The sequence below is a fragment of the Brienomyrus brachyistius genome, unplaced genomic scaffold (assembly GCF_023856365.1).
Source record: "Brienomyrus brachyistius isolate T26 unplaced genomic scaffold, BBRACH_0.4 scaffold115, whole genome shotgun sequence".
NCBI lineage: Eukaryota > Metazoa > Chordata > Actinopteri > Osteoglossiformes > Mormyridae > Brienomyrus > Brienomyrus brachyistius.
In genome coordinates, this window is record NW_026042390.1 from 183,340 (window position 1) to 197,063 (window position 13,724).

The 13,724-nt window shown below is 42.7% G+C and overlaps 1 long non-coding RNA gene across 1 annotated transcript; it reads left to right on the forward strand.

The window, feature by feature from the left end:
• Window positions 1-1,175: 1,175 nt before the first annotated feature.
• On the forward strand, window positions 1,176-3,046 carry LOC125727746 (uncharacterized). Its single transcript, XR_007388835.1, has 4 exons — window positions 1,176-1,528; window positions 1,731-1,761; window positions 1,935-1,981; window positions 2,976-3,046. It is a non-coding gene; the product is annotated as an uncharacterized LOC125727746 (long non-coding RNA).
• Window positions 3,047-13,724: the final 10,678 nt, after the last annotated feature.

Below are 13,724 nucleotides of genomic sequence, written 5' to 3' on the forward strand. Positions count from 1 at the left end.
GCAGGCACCTCATACAGCTAGTCAGTCTCTCACTGACTTTTTAAACCAATATATTTAATTATTTAATTGAGCTGTTGGTGAAATTTAACAAAATCGTGGAATGGCTGAGGTGCCCCTGAGGAGAAGTTTGGGAACTGAAGTTGTGTTCATCTAGCCATCCAACTAGATATCAGTAACTTTTTAGAAAACAGAAGAAATTATTACTAGTTTTTATTGTGTTACTCTTAATTTGCACACATTCTAATGTTAAATTGTATTTTTTTGTTCTAAGCCAAAGTACACTTGCTACCCAGATAAACAGCTTTAAACATTTCCTTGGACTGCCTAAGACTTTTGCACAGTACTGTACTGTATATGGTAATGCTAAATTGATAACTCCTATCAGTGTTGTGTTTATGGGAAATATGCAAAATTTGCTGATGCAGTCTTCTCAGTTGCCCCTTTATCCGCCTTACTTACTGTTGCTATGCCTGCTATGTGATCACTCTGCGTGCCTTAATTATATTATGGGGTTTTATTATTAATTTATTCATAATCATTGTTATTTTTTCAACCTCTGTGTGGCCATAATATTTTGGGTTTTATAGTTACAGTCATGTGGATTAATCTATTTTCTCTGTGTTTTACCATGAAGAACAAGGTGTGACAGGGGATGATTTTGTGGACATTGGGGAGCAAGATGTTTACCTTTTGTTCCCCAAAAACTTCAGACTGGGGAAATCCCTAATTTCCATTTTAAAACTAAAGGCAAGTAAACTGTCTGTTTGTTAGCAAGCTCTGTGTTTTTTGTGGTTTCACAGACATACTGCTGTCAAGTCATGCTTACTGAATATATCATATTTAGTTTCATGATCTTTCCCTCAATCAGTCTGGAGTGGAAGCAGAAGACTTCCTAAAAAATAAGCAGGGAAATCAGCGGCAACACCTGAACAAAAGAGATTCAGTGTAAGTATCACACAGTCCTGGAAATAGAAACTAAAGTGGACAGAGCTGTTAGAACACAGACAGTGCAGGTGGAAGTAGAATCAGCAGAATAAGTGGTTATCACATCAGAAATACTGCTACCATTCATTCTGCTCATTCTATGTCCACCTGCACTCCTCTCTATTCTAACGTTTTTGGTGCAAAACTGATATCTTTCTTTTCTCTACACGTCTCCACCAGGCTGCTGTAAGATCATCCCTGGGTGCATCAAAAATGTGGACCACTGCCTGCAAGGGAGCGGAAATTGACTGGAACCCTGTCATAAGCAAAAGCTGTACCTCATAAAATTGTTTAAAATCAATATTTCTAATCAAATAGTTTAATTTTTCTATTTTACCTTTTTACCACATAAAGAACAATTAGGGCTTAAAATTTCAATTCACAAGGTAAAACACCAAATAAAGTGTTTTAACAGAATATTTCATGTAATTTCAAGGTCACAGCAGAGTTGCCCTGTAGCCTCGTCGGCAAAGAGCAGGAAATTCTGAAAAAAGCCTTAAAAATGCTCCGAAACAGGAGGGAGGACCTCCGAAGGTCAGGAAAGGTAATACATACTGTACATAGGGAACCTGCAAGCAAGTTAAAATTATTCAAGCCCCCTGCAGTCAAATTAAATCATGAATGTAATGTCCGGAATACAGACCTAGTCAGCCAAGGCTGAATAATGTTCCTGTTCATGTTCTGCTTCACTTTCCTGGCTTCTCATGTCGTGGCAAAACTTCATTTCTACTGATTCCATTGTCTAGAAGAGAGAAGGACTTCAGCTTCACTCCAACGGTATGTAGCTTTTCTGTATTTATACCTTATCATTGTGTAATATATATAGTCATACGTTTCATAATTTAGCTTCTAAAATATTGTGCAATCACCAGCCCAATTGATTTTTTTGCCATCTTAATCCTCTCAGGATCAGTACAGTATATGTGCAAACATATTTTATGTGTTTACAGACGTGTAAGACTAATGAAAAAAGGTGGGAGAACAGTGGCCCTTGGAGGTAAAATGTGTTTTTACATTTTCCCAGTCCTGCTGCATGATTCACTGTACTGCAGTGTCAGGTTTCCCATTGCTCAGCACACCTAATTTGGCTAAAGAACTTGATGATGTTACGATGATCAGTGTGTTGGCCAGTGAAACTGACAATGTGCTGAATTTTGGGAAATTTTGAAATGTATTATAAACACAGTATATTAATCTGCACAATGTAGCAAAACAGTCTGAAACGTAACTGAGATACAGAGGTTATACACTGATCAGCCATAACATGTGAAGCGAATAACATTGATTATTTGGTTACAGTGGCTTCTGACTGTGGGGGGGTTATATTAGGCAGCAGGTGGATGCTTTGTCCTTGAAGCTGATGTGTTGGAAGCAGAAACAATGTGCAAGTGTAAGGATGGGAGTGACTTTGATATGGGCCATTTGGTGATGGCTAGAGAGCTGGATCATAACCCCCAGCTCTTGTGAGATGGTCCTGCAGTGGTCAGCAGGTTCATGGTGGGGCCCAGGCTCACCTTTGCCGCCAAAATAGCCATGACTCATCAGGGCGTGGATTCCTCTAGACCTCTGAAGGTTTGCTGTACTATCTGACATGTAATGAGCCTCCGTCACCCGTTCACATATTTCCCTACAGTTTTGGAGATGCTGTGACCGAATCATCAAGCCATCACAACTTGGCCCTTGTCACTCAAATCTTTAGGCTTGTCCACTTTTCTGCATCCCAGTATATCCTACACATTGCTTATTTGCTGCCTAATAGGTCCCACCTACTAGCAGGTGCCACTATTACCAGGTAATCAATATTATTCACCTGTTAGTGGGCGCAGTGTTTGACAAATACAGTTTAAAATATCAGTCATTTAACCTAATTCTGAAATATTAAATGTGGACTGGAAATAATGGAAGCTATTGCTTGTGTGGAGTGAACTGAACTTAATTTTGAACAATGTTTCAAATGGCTACATACCTGAAATGTTTGTTGTTTCTTGTAGAAAGAACAGAAGCACTTGAGGTTTGCCTCCAGGACATCACACCTCCTATTAAGCACCGTTACAAAGTAATTTCCTTGAAATATCATCAAAATATTTTTTTTCTGGACAGCTCTAAGACTGGGTTTCCGTGGGACATTATTAGGATTAGAAGTAATTAAACCAATTTGGTCTTACATAGCATTAAAAATGGTTTAATTGACAAACAACGCCTTAAATGGCTTTAAAAAGCATGACGTTTTATTGTCATGTACATTAAACATTTAATATACACACAGGACCAGTTGGCTAAATTCTCCAACCTGTGATTGGCTGGTTTGTGATGCTTGTGGATATCACTGTGCTCTCAGAATGGAGCAGTGTTGTGCAAGTTCACACTTTTCATGATCTAGTTCAACGTTCAGTTCATACATGCTCAAAGTGAACTGTTCACATTCATAGCTCACAATTTAAATTTTTGAACTAGTTCAAAGTTCAGTTCATTTTATTTTTAGGTGCAATATATAGTCTAAATCAAAATTTATTTTGTTTTAACATACATCTATAACCTACCTACATTCTTGCATATATGGACATGTATAGACAAAGGACACAAAATATGATTCTTATTCATGGTTTATTTATCTCTTGCCCCAATACTAGACAAGGGAAGGAAAAGAAAAGTACTGTAAACACATATCGGCATCATATCCATCTCAAATGAAAACTAGACAGAACAGAATATTTATTATTCAGCAAAATATCTCTTTAGTTTTATTTAAAAAAAAAAAAAAAAACTCTCACGCTTCTTGAAGGTGTGTGGCACCATCTCACTGAACTATTAAAAATAAAAACTTTCACATACAGAAGCCATTGTTGTAGTAAGTAATGAACACTCCACAGACCATGCCTACGGCTTCAGTCCAAACTGTTTTTTGTTCACGTTTAACAGCAGTTGCTTTTCAAAGTTGGCATCTCCCAATCGGTTTCTCCTGGGCCTAAATATCTGGCCACCAGTATTGAAGAGTCTCTCCACTGGAGCACTTGATGGGATTGCTGTGTTATATTTGATGAAGAGCTTCTTCAGTTTGGGCAGCAGCATGTATTCAGTAAACTCGTCAGTGGTTGGGGCGTCCAGATAGATGTCCACCTCAGACTTATTGACAGCTGATGGGCTTTGCTTGAACTTAAAAAAGGATGAAGCACTCTTTTTCCCCTCTAGGTCATCAGGGGGTTAAAATAAAGGTTTGGATGAGGGGGCGGCATGCCGTCAGACCTGGTGTAGCTGTAGGCTTTGAACTCTCATCCAACAGACCATCCAAATCATTTTTCAATTGCACAATGGTAGGAGCCAGGTAGCCGAGGAATGTGTTTTTTTCCCCCTGAAGGATGTTCAGAGCACATGCCAAGGGACCCATCACACTCACAAACTTGTTGATGAAGTCTATTTCCTCTGGAGTGAATCAACGAAGCCCAAACTCATCACAGATGGTGTGCAGAAGGAGTCTGTCATACTCAGGAGTGGCATCCAATGGCACTGTTAGATTGCTGGTCTGGGGAGTCAAGGTGGCTATGTGAGCCAGGCGCTGCATTGAGAGGAACATAGAATTCCAACGTGTGTCGTTCGGAGTGACAAAGCCAATCTTTAGCTTTTACTCAACAAAATCTGAGGCTTTCGCACTCCTTTTCACCCTATTCCACAGAGCAGATGCCTTGGAAAATACAGGCCTCGCTAATTTGTTGTACAGCCTATCCGTTACATTCTTTGCATCTGTGGCAACAAGATTTAAAGTATGGGCCATGCACCTTCTATGAGGTGGGAGGCAGGGATCCTCTAACTCTGACAGAAGTGCAGGCTCAAGACCATCGTCCTCATCATCGGAGCTCTCAGCAGGGGTAGATCCTGTGTCACTGCCTTCAGTCACCTCATCAGCTGCTCTAATAACAACACTGTCTCCAAAACAGCTGAATGCTTTGACGAAATTGGAAGCATTGTCAGTCACTGTGCACACAATTTTGTTTTGAATTTTAAATTCCTTGTACACATCCGTCAGCACTTTAGCCAGGACATCATATGTGTGTGACCCTCTGACACGACGACATGCAAGGTCGACATGCATGCTGATCTCCTGAGTGACACATCATTTTTATCAAGCCAATGAATTGTGATGCCCATGAATCCTTTGTTGACAGCTCACCAGCAGTCAGCTGTTGTGCATACAAAGTCAAGCTCAGCAAGTTCAGCTTTTAAATTACTGATAACCTCAATGAATTCCTTATTCATTAGTCCCTGCACCTGTCTTCTTGAGGGCACATGTCTGCCTGGTTGCAAACCAGTTACTAGTTTTATGAAGGAGGGTTTTTCAACCTTACTCAGTGGCTGTAAATCTCCAACAATGTAGTCTATTATTAATCTGTCTACCTGTTGCTGGGAGATTATACCCCTGAAGGCAGCAGGCAGTGTGACTTGAGTCGTTTGGGGACTTTGGCTGGGGGTTTTGCCCTTCCCTCTATGACCTTGAAGGGCTTGCATATATGCTTTCACGCTGGACGAATGCTTCAACTCAACGTGTCTTTTCAAATTGGAAAATGAGGTCATTGATGTTCTAACTTGTTTTTTCAGCGCAGGTGGACAAAGCTTGCACAGAAAGGTTAGGTTTTTACCGTCAGAGTCTCTGTGAAACAGTGTGTAAAATGCCCGTAAATTGTCAAAGTTACAGCCAGCATCATCCGTGTTTTCTGTGCCAGCTCCACTGGTGGTTGAGCTTTCCTCCTCTGCGCTTGCCATGGTTACTGCTGCAGCAGTTCGCTTCGCGCTCATGCGTTGCCAAGGCTGTGCCCTTTGAGAAGTGTGTGTGTGCGCATTATGGGAAACGTAGTGTGAAGCTAAAGACATTAGATTCGACTGTCCTTGGCTTTACACTACGTTACCCAAGATGCACTGCACACAAGCACTGAGCGAGAGTTAGGCTGAGCATTTTATTTTTCGAGCGGAGGAGCCCTTCGCTAGTGCTTGAGTGACAACACAACATGCTGTTTAAATGTGTGAGCCGACCTTGTCACTCGACTCATCAGGTGAAAATAAATCCCGATGTTTAATTGCATTCCAACAGTGAACGACGTCTACGCCGTTCATCACACATAAAATTCACGTTCAAGTTCTTGATTTACTAATAAGTTGCGTTCAGTTCAAAGTTCACTGAAATATGAACGTGTTCTTTTGAACTCGTTCATGCACAATACTGGCTGGTTGTCACTTGATACTTTTTCAGAACCTGCCTGTGTTTCCACCAGTTTAGAAAATGAACATAGGTGACAGTGACAGTAAAGGTTCATATTGTCACGTTCAAAGCCGGACGGAACGGCGATCGTGCGAGGCGAACGGGCAGGAAGCAGGCGGACAGGCGGAAGTCGGGGTAAACCAGGGATTTAATAAATAAACAGGGAGCAGGAGACATGAAACGCCAACTAACATCAATGACAGACAAAGGACTCAGGTAAGACACGGACTGAAATACACAGGACTGATTGAAAATAATCGGACACAGCTGGGTACAATCATGAAAGAACACGTGGGTAATCAGGGGGCGTGGCACACACGAGGAGCGGACGGGCCGGGCATCACACATATGTATTCCGTTTTGTTGGATTTATTCTTTTCTGTTCCAGAATAAGTTTTATAAGCTGCCAACTGTCCTTTTAACAGTCGCACTATTAAAGATGCCAATAACTGAACTTTGCAATCTGCCTCATGATCTCTTCGCCACTCTAGTGCCATAATATTTTATTTATCAGACCTGTGGCATGGTTTTCATTTACAATGCAAAGTTACTCCGATAATAAGCTGGCTAGTTGTTTTACTGCTGGCACCGGAAATATTAGACAAAACTATATTGGTGATTGACTGAATTATCCAGATATGCGGATGGTTTGGACACGATGGCCCCTCCCACTTGCACTGATGTTATGAGAACTATTTTTTTTTTGTGGTGGCCTATAGCCTTGTGCCTTTGACCTAATTACAGCCATGATATACCGGAGTATCTTCTTATACATTATGTTATTGCTTAATTATACTGCACTCATAAAGCATTATAAACACAGTTATAAATATTTTAAAAAAAGCATAACACATTATATCCACCATTATAACGCTTTATGAATGCTTTATGACACACTCAACTATAAGGCACTATAGATACCTTCATAATGCAATACAAAGCATCCTTAATGCTTATACCGATCATTATAATGCATTATGAAGGTATTTATAGTGCACTAAAGAGAGCTTCATACATCATTCATTATGCATAATAAGCATGCCTATAATGTGTTATGCCTTTTGATAAATATTTAAAGCCATGATTATAATGCATAACAATGGATTATTATTTGTTGTGATTTTTTTTTTAATTACTAACAACATGGCCTTAAGTGTTCCAGAGATTTTATAGTGTTCCGTAATCTGAGCAAATGGAAGCATGTAGATGTTGAACAAAGAGGCTCAGTGAGGATTATAATTCTAATTGGTGATCAGTGTTGACACACCACAGCACACAGTGTACAACACCGAAATGTGTCCTCTGCTTTTAACCCATATGTGACATCGTGACATAGCAAGGGGCAGCTAATTCAGCACCCTGAGAGCAGTGTTTTGCTTAGGGTCCCTCAGCGGTGCCTTGCTGGTCGGGGATTCAATCCAACAACCATTAAGCCACCACTGCCCACTGCCAATAACGGACCCTTGAGGAACTCCACATGTAATTTCTGTTCATTCAGATTCATAATTACCCTTCTGACAGAAAGTAGTGCCTGACTTGTAAAAATAATTCAAACCCATTAAATAAGGCGGCTGCTCCACCTCCTTCCCTAAGTGCTCTAGTCTCACTGATAAAGGGCAGGTAGGAGTAGCTGGTTTGATCAGGGCTGCTGCATAGTTTTCATGTGACCCCATTTCAGTTTAACGCATAAAAATCAAGGTTTATCCTGATAATACAATCAGTCATTAATAAAGATTTTCCAACCAAAGGCTTGATATTCAGTAAAGATCAGTTTAATGTATAAAACACATTGTCTGACCCAGTGTGTAGGTGACACACAACTGGAGTCAGATGAGAGAGAGTAGCTGTGGGCTTTGATGCACTTTGTTCCCCCTGAAGTCCTTCCTTCACGTTTGCTCTTTTTGTGCATTCGCTGAGTGTACTTTTTTCAGATTCTTTAATATTGTCCTAAGACGGCACCTGCAGTCTTACCCAATCTGGCTGTGACACTGAACATCTCCTAAGTCTGTGCTTTAGGGCCATGACTTCACACGACACGACTACACTTGCGTGCGTAGTTTACATCTATCTGGAGGATTGAAGGTCATGTCCACCAGGGGGCAGTGCGAGAAAACCATCTTGGTCGGTTCCTTCGTTTCCAGTCTCACTTGTGAGAATAAATAAAATATACAGAATAAATTGTATGATTATATATAAACATAAGGCAGAAGGAGCCTTTGTTAGATTGTGGCAAAAATGGCTTGAACAAGGTGAGCAGAACTCAGCCTATTTCTTTAGGCTGGAAAGTCAGCAAGTCAGGAACAACTGCATTATGCGGGTGAGGATTTATGGAAATGCTGCAGATGACATCAAGAAAATAGCCGAATTCTGCACTGAGTTCTTTAATAATTTGTATGTCAGGAGTCTTGATCCAAAATTTTTGATTTCTTCTCAAACATCACGGGAATAACTGATGTGGATCGTGAACTTTGTGACGTCCCAGTTGGTTTAACTGAGATGTGTGCAGCAATAAATTGCTTAAAAAAATTTTTAAAAAAAAGTTAAAATTAAGAAAATTGCTTTTTTCATCATTGCTGGAGACTTCAATCAGGCAAATCTGAAGCCAGTTTTCCCCAAATTCTTCCAATATATGAACATCCCAGCTAGAGGGAGAATCTGTCTGGACAATATTCACACAAACGTTTGTGAGGCCTACAAGGCCCCCCCCCCCCACCTCGGCTACTCAGACCATGTCACTGTGATCATGGTTCCTGTGTATAAATCCCTGCTGAAGCACAACAAACCAGTCAGTAAGAGTGTGGCCAGCTGGTGCCGTCTCAGCTCTCCAAGGCTGCTTTGGATCTACTGACTGGGACATTTTTAAGGAGGCTGCTATAAATGGTGACGCCATCAACCTGGAGGAGTATATAAACTCTGTGATCGATGACCACGAGAGCCGACCAAAGGCCCTGGATGATGAGGGAAGTGCTCACATAGCTAAGAATCAGAAATGCAGCTTTCAGATCTAAAGACAAGGCTGCCCTCAGGACGCCCACAGACAACCTGTCCCGAGCTATGAGGATAGCCAATCAGGCACATGCACAGACGATCAATGTACACTTTAAATGCACTAAAGACACACGCCGTATATGGCAGGGAATTCAGCCAATCACGATCTACGAGCCCATCCTACACATCAATGGCGGTGATGTCTCCCTTCCAGATGAGCTAAACAACTGTTTTGTACAGAATAAGCCGACACCCCCCCCCCACCCCCCAAGTGAGAAGCTACTTTGTCTGACCACAGCTGATGTGAGAAGTACTCTATCCAGAGTCAACCCACGCAAGGCAGCAGGAGCTGACAACATACTTGGCTGAGTGCTGAGAGAATGCACTGACCACATGGCTGGGGTCCTCACAGAATGCACCTCTTTAAGCCAGTGGTCTGTCCCAGCATGCTTCAAATTAACCGCCATCATCCCAGTGCTGTAGAAGCCATCAGTGACAGGCCTGAATGACTACTGCCCAGTAGCACTCATGTCAATCATCATGAAGTGCTTGGAAAGGCTGGTCATGGCAGTAATACATAAAGACCAATCTTCCCACCTCTCTAGACCCTCTCTGATCTGCATACCGGTCCAACAGGTCTACTGAGGACACCGTAGCCTCTGCCCGTCACCTTTCCCTGACACATCTGGGTAAGAGAGTCACAGATGTCAGGATGTTATTCATAGACTTCAGCTCTACCTTCAACATGTCCCTCAAAAACTGAGGGGGTTAAGCTTGAACACCACTCTCTGCAGCTGGATCTTGGATTTCCTGACAGAGACGCCCCAGTCAGTATGTATGGGCTGCAACACGTCCAACACCATCATCATCAAGTTTGTGGATGATACAACTGTGGTGGGACTGATAAATAGAGAAGATGAATCAGCATACAGAGAAGAGGTGGAAAGTCTGTCCACAAGGTGCAGAGACTATAATCTATCTGTCAACGCTGACAAGACAAAAGAGATGATTGTGGACTTCAGAAGGACACGTCCTGCCCACACCCCACTCAGCATCAACGGTACTGCTGTGGAGATTGTAAGGAGAACCAAGTTCCTCGGTGTGGACATAACTGAGGAATTTACATGGACAAATAACACCAGCTCCTTATTCAAGAAAGCCCAGCAAAGACTAAACTTCCTGAGGCGCTGAAATAAGCAAACCTTCCCCTCCCATCCTCACCATGTTCTATAGAGGCACCATCGGCAGTGTTCTGACTAACTGCATCACCATCTGGTGTGGCAGCTGCAACAAATCTGACCACAAGTGCCTGCAGAGAGTAGTGAAGACAGCAGAGAACATTATGGGATGCCTCTCCCTTCCCTACAAGCCGCTTTTTGCAAACGCAGTGTCCGCAAGGCCTGCAGCATTGTGCAGGACCCATCACATCCCTCACATGGTCATTCCACACTCCAGCCACCTGAGAGAAGATACTGCAGCATCAGAGCCGGGTCTGCCAGGCTGCGTGGCAGTTTTTACCCCCAGGCTGTCAGGCTCCTCAACACCATGCTGCCTCCCAGGATCCCTCACTCTGCCTCCTCACTGCCTCAACCCCCCCGTAACCCACAACTAAAGGCCACAGACTGACCCTTAAGCACTGCACTGAACTTAACACTTTGTCACTCTGACATGGGGGCAATAATAAGAATCCCCATTATTCTCTGTCTGCCCCATTATTCTGCTTCTATTCCTATTTTCAGCTGTTAGAAATGTTAGACGTGTTACTGCTGTTACTACTATTATCATACACTGTTTACACTGTGAACTCAGGCTGTTACAGCGTACATGATGGTGAATTCAGGTCTAACTGACTGCAGAAATACATCATATATTTAATATAGTTCTAACAATATTGCACATTGTCCAGTATTGCACATTACTGTATATTGCATAATCTACTCCTCTTCCTCAGTTGCACTGTCCTGTAAGTCCTTTGCACATTGTCTTGTCTTGTTCTCTATATTGGACTAAGTTTATGCTTACACTGTGGGCCCTGAGCTTCGCCATTTCATCTCTCTGTATACTTATATATGGTGCAGATGACAATAAAGTTCAATTTGGCTTTGATCACGGTGCACGGTTCACGGTGCAGCAATTTGGAAAAAGAGGGAACTGAGCTGGAAGGTGAAGCTTTTAATTTACCAGTTGATCTACGTTCCTACCCTCACTTATGGTTATGAGCTCTGGGTGATGACCGAATAAATGAGATTGTGAATACTGTACAAGCAGCAGAAATGAGTTTCCTCAGCAGGGTGTCTGGGCTCAGCCTTAGAGAGGGTGAGGAGCTCAGACATCCGGGCTCAAAGTAGAGTCGCTGCTTCTCCGCATTGAAAGGAGTCAGTTGATGGTTCTAGGATACCTCTTGGACGGCGCCCTGGGGAGGTGTTTCAAGGCATGTCCAACTAGGAGGAGGCCTGGGGGCAGACCCAGAGATTATATATTATATATAACCTGAGAGGGGGCGGCATGGTGGTGCAGTGGTTAGCACTGTCGCCTCACACCTCTGGGACCCGGGTTCGAGTCTCCGCCAGGGTCACATGTGTGCGGAGTTTGCATGTTCTCCCCATGTCGTCGTGGGGTTTCCTCCGGGTACTCCGGTTTCCCCCCACAGTCCAAAAACATGCTGAGGCTAATTGGAGTTGCTTAATTGCCCATAGGTGTGCATGTGTGAGTGAATGGTGTGTGAGTGTGCCCTGCGATGGGCTGGCCCCCCATCCTGGGTTGTTCCCTGCCTCGTGCCCATTGGTTCCGGGATAGGCTCCGGACCCCCCGCGACCCAATAGGATAAGCGGTTTGGAAAATGGATGGATGGATATAACCTGAGAGATTATATATAATATATACTACATTATATACCAGCCTAGATGCATCTACGTTGGGAGCGTCGCATTGGCGCGCTGCTGGAGAGACGTGTGTGTCCAAAGTGGATTAAAAGACGTTCATATAGTGATCTAAAGACAAACTCACTTTTATTAATAGCTGTTGTAGAATCAATATTAAACTCACTATTTTATTTGTGTCCATTGCTTGGTCAAAATATCAGGCAGATCATTGTGAGCAGCAATAAGTAATAAACATAACAATCTCAAATAATGATAGACATTAATTAGCTTTGCACATTAGTTAATTTTGCACATTGCTTACTGAGCAAAATTAGCACAATACGATCATTAATAGCATAATCAGTTTACTTAATGTGTCTGGCAGGCTGTGGGTGGACTCTCTATAAAACAAAACAGGTGTTTAGTACCAAATTAGGACCCAATATACTCATTTTTAATTCTTAATTAAAAAATTAAGGATGGCATGGTGGTGCAGTGTTTAGCACTGTTGCCTCACACCGCTGGGACCCGGGTTCGAGTCTCCGCCTGGGTTACATGTGTGTGGAGTTTGCATGTTCTCCCCATGTCGTCGTGGGGTTTCCTCTGGGTGCTCCGGTTTCCCCCCCAGTCCAAAGACATGCTGAGGCTAATTGGAGTTACTAAATTGCCCATTCAGTAGGTGTGCATGAGTGAGTGACTGGTGTGTGAGTGTGCCCTGCGATGGGCTGGCCCCCCATCCTGGGTTGTTCCCTGCCTCGTGCCCATTGCTTCTGGGATAGGCTCCGGACCCACCGTGACCCAGTAGGATAAGTGGTTTGGAAAATGGATGGATGGATATTAGATAAGTGGCAGAAAAATCGATGGATGGATGGAACTGTATGAAAAATAATGCTGCTTATGAAAGTAGGTAAGTAAGAATTTCAGGTTAGAATTTCATTGTACCTTGTACGCATGACACTGCTTTCTTAGAAACTTATACTGCCATTAAATTTTGAAGACGCTGTACAAAGAAGGACACAATAGTGTTCGGAATATTTTTTTCTTGTCTGTGAAAATATACAGCTCTTCTGGACACTCATTCTTAAAAAAATTAGATGCTACTTTAATACGATCTGTACCGTTAGTAAAGACAATGTTCCGTGACAAAACGTGACCATACTGCCACGCCAATTTCTGGTGGCACTGCACGTCGCGCATGCGTCTTGTTATCCTCATGTAAGTGCACAGACGAAGCCGGAATCAACACAGAAAACGTGGCGGCCAGACTGGTACCTCTCCGCGCACGTATAAGCGGACGTGTTTGTATAGACTTTTATGATGCATTTTACTCCTCCGCGGACGACCGCCTGCCGCACTACAAATTTGTCTTTAAACGCCAACATAGATGATTTTGATGAGGATTGGGGTAGTTTGCAAACCCTACAGCCAATTTTCAAGGTAATAGAACTGTTGCATACATTTAAATGCGTATGCATATGTGTGCAGACTTGTCCCAAATTGAAAAGCTCACGCCAGCCAGTTGATCAAAGTTGGCAGCCCCGTGAACTGCCGCTCTGAATTTGTAAAACGTAGGGAAACATACACAGACCTCGCGGCTGTGGTACGTGTGCAGGGAATATCAGAATTACTACTAATACTTAAAT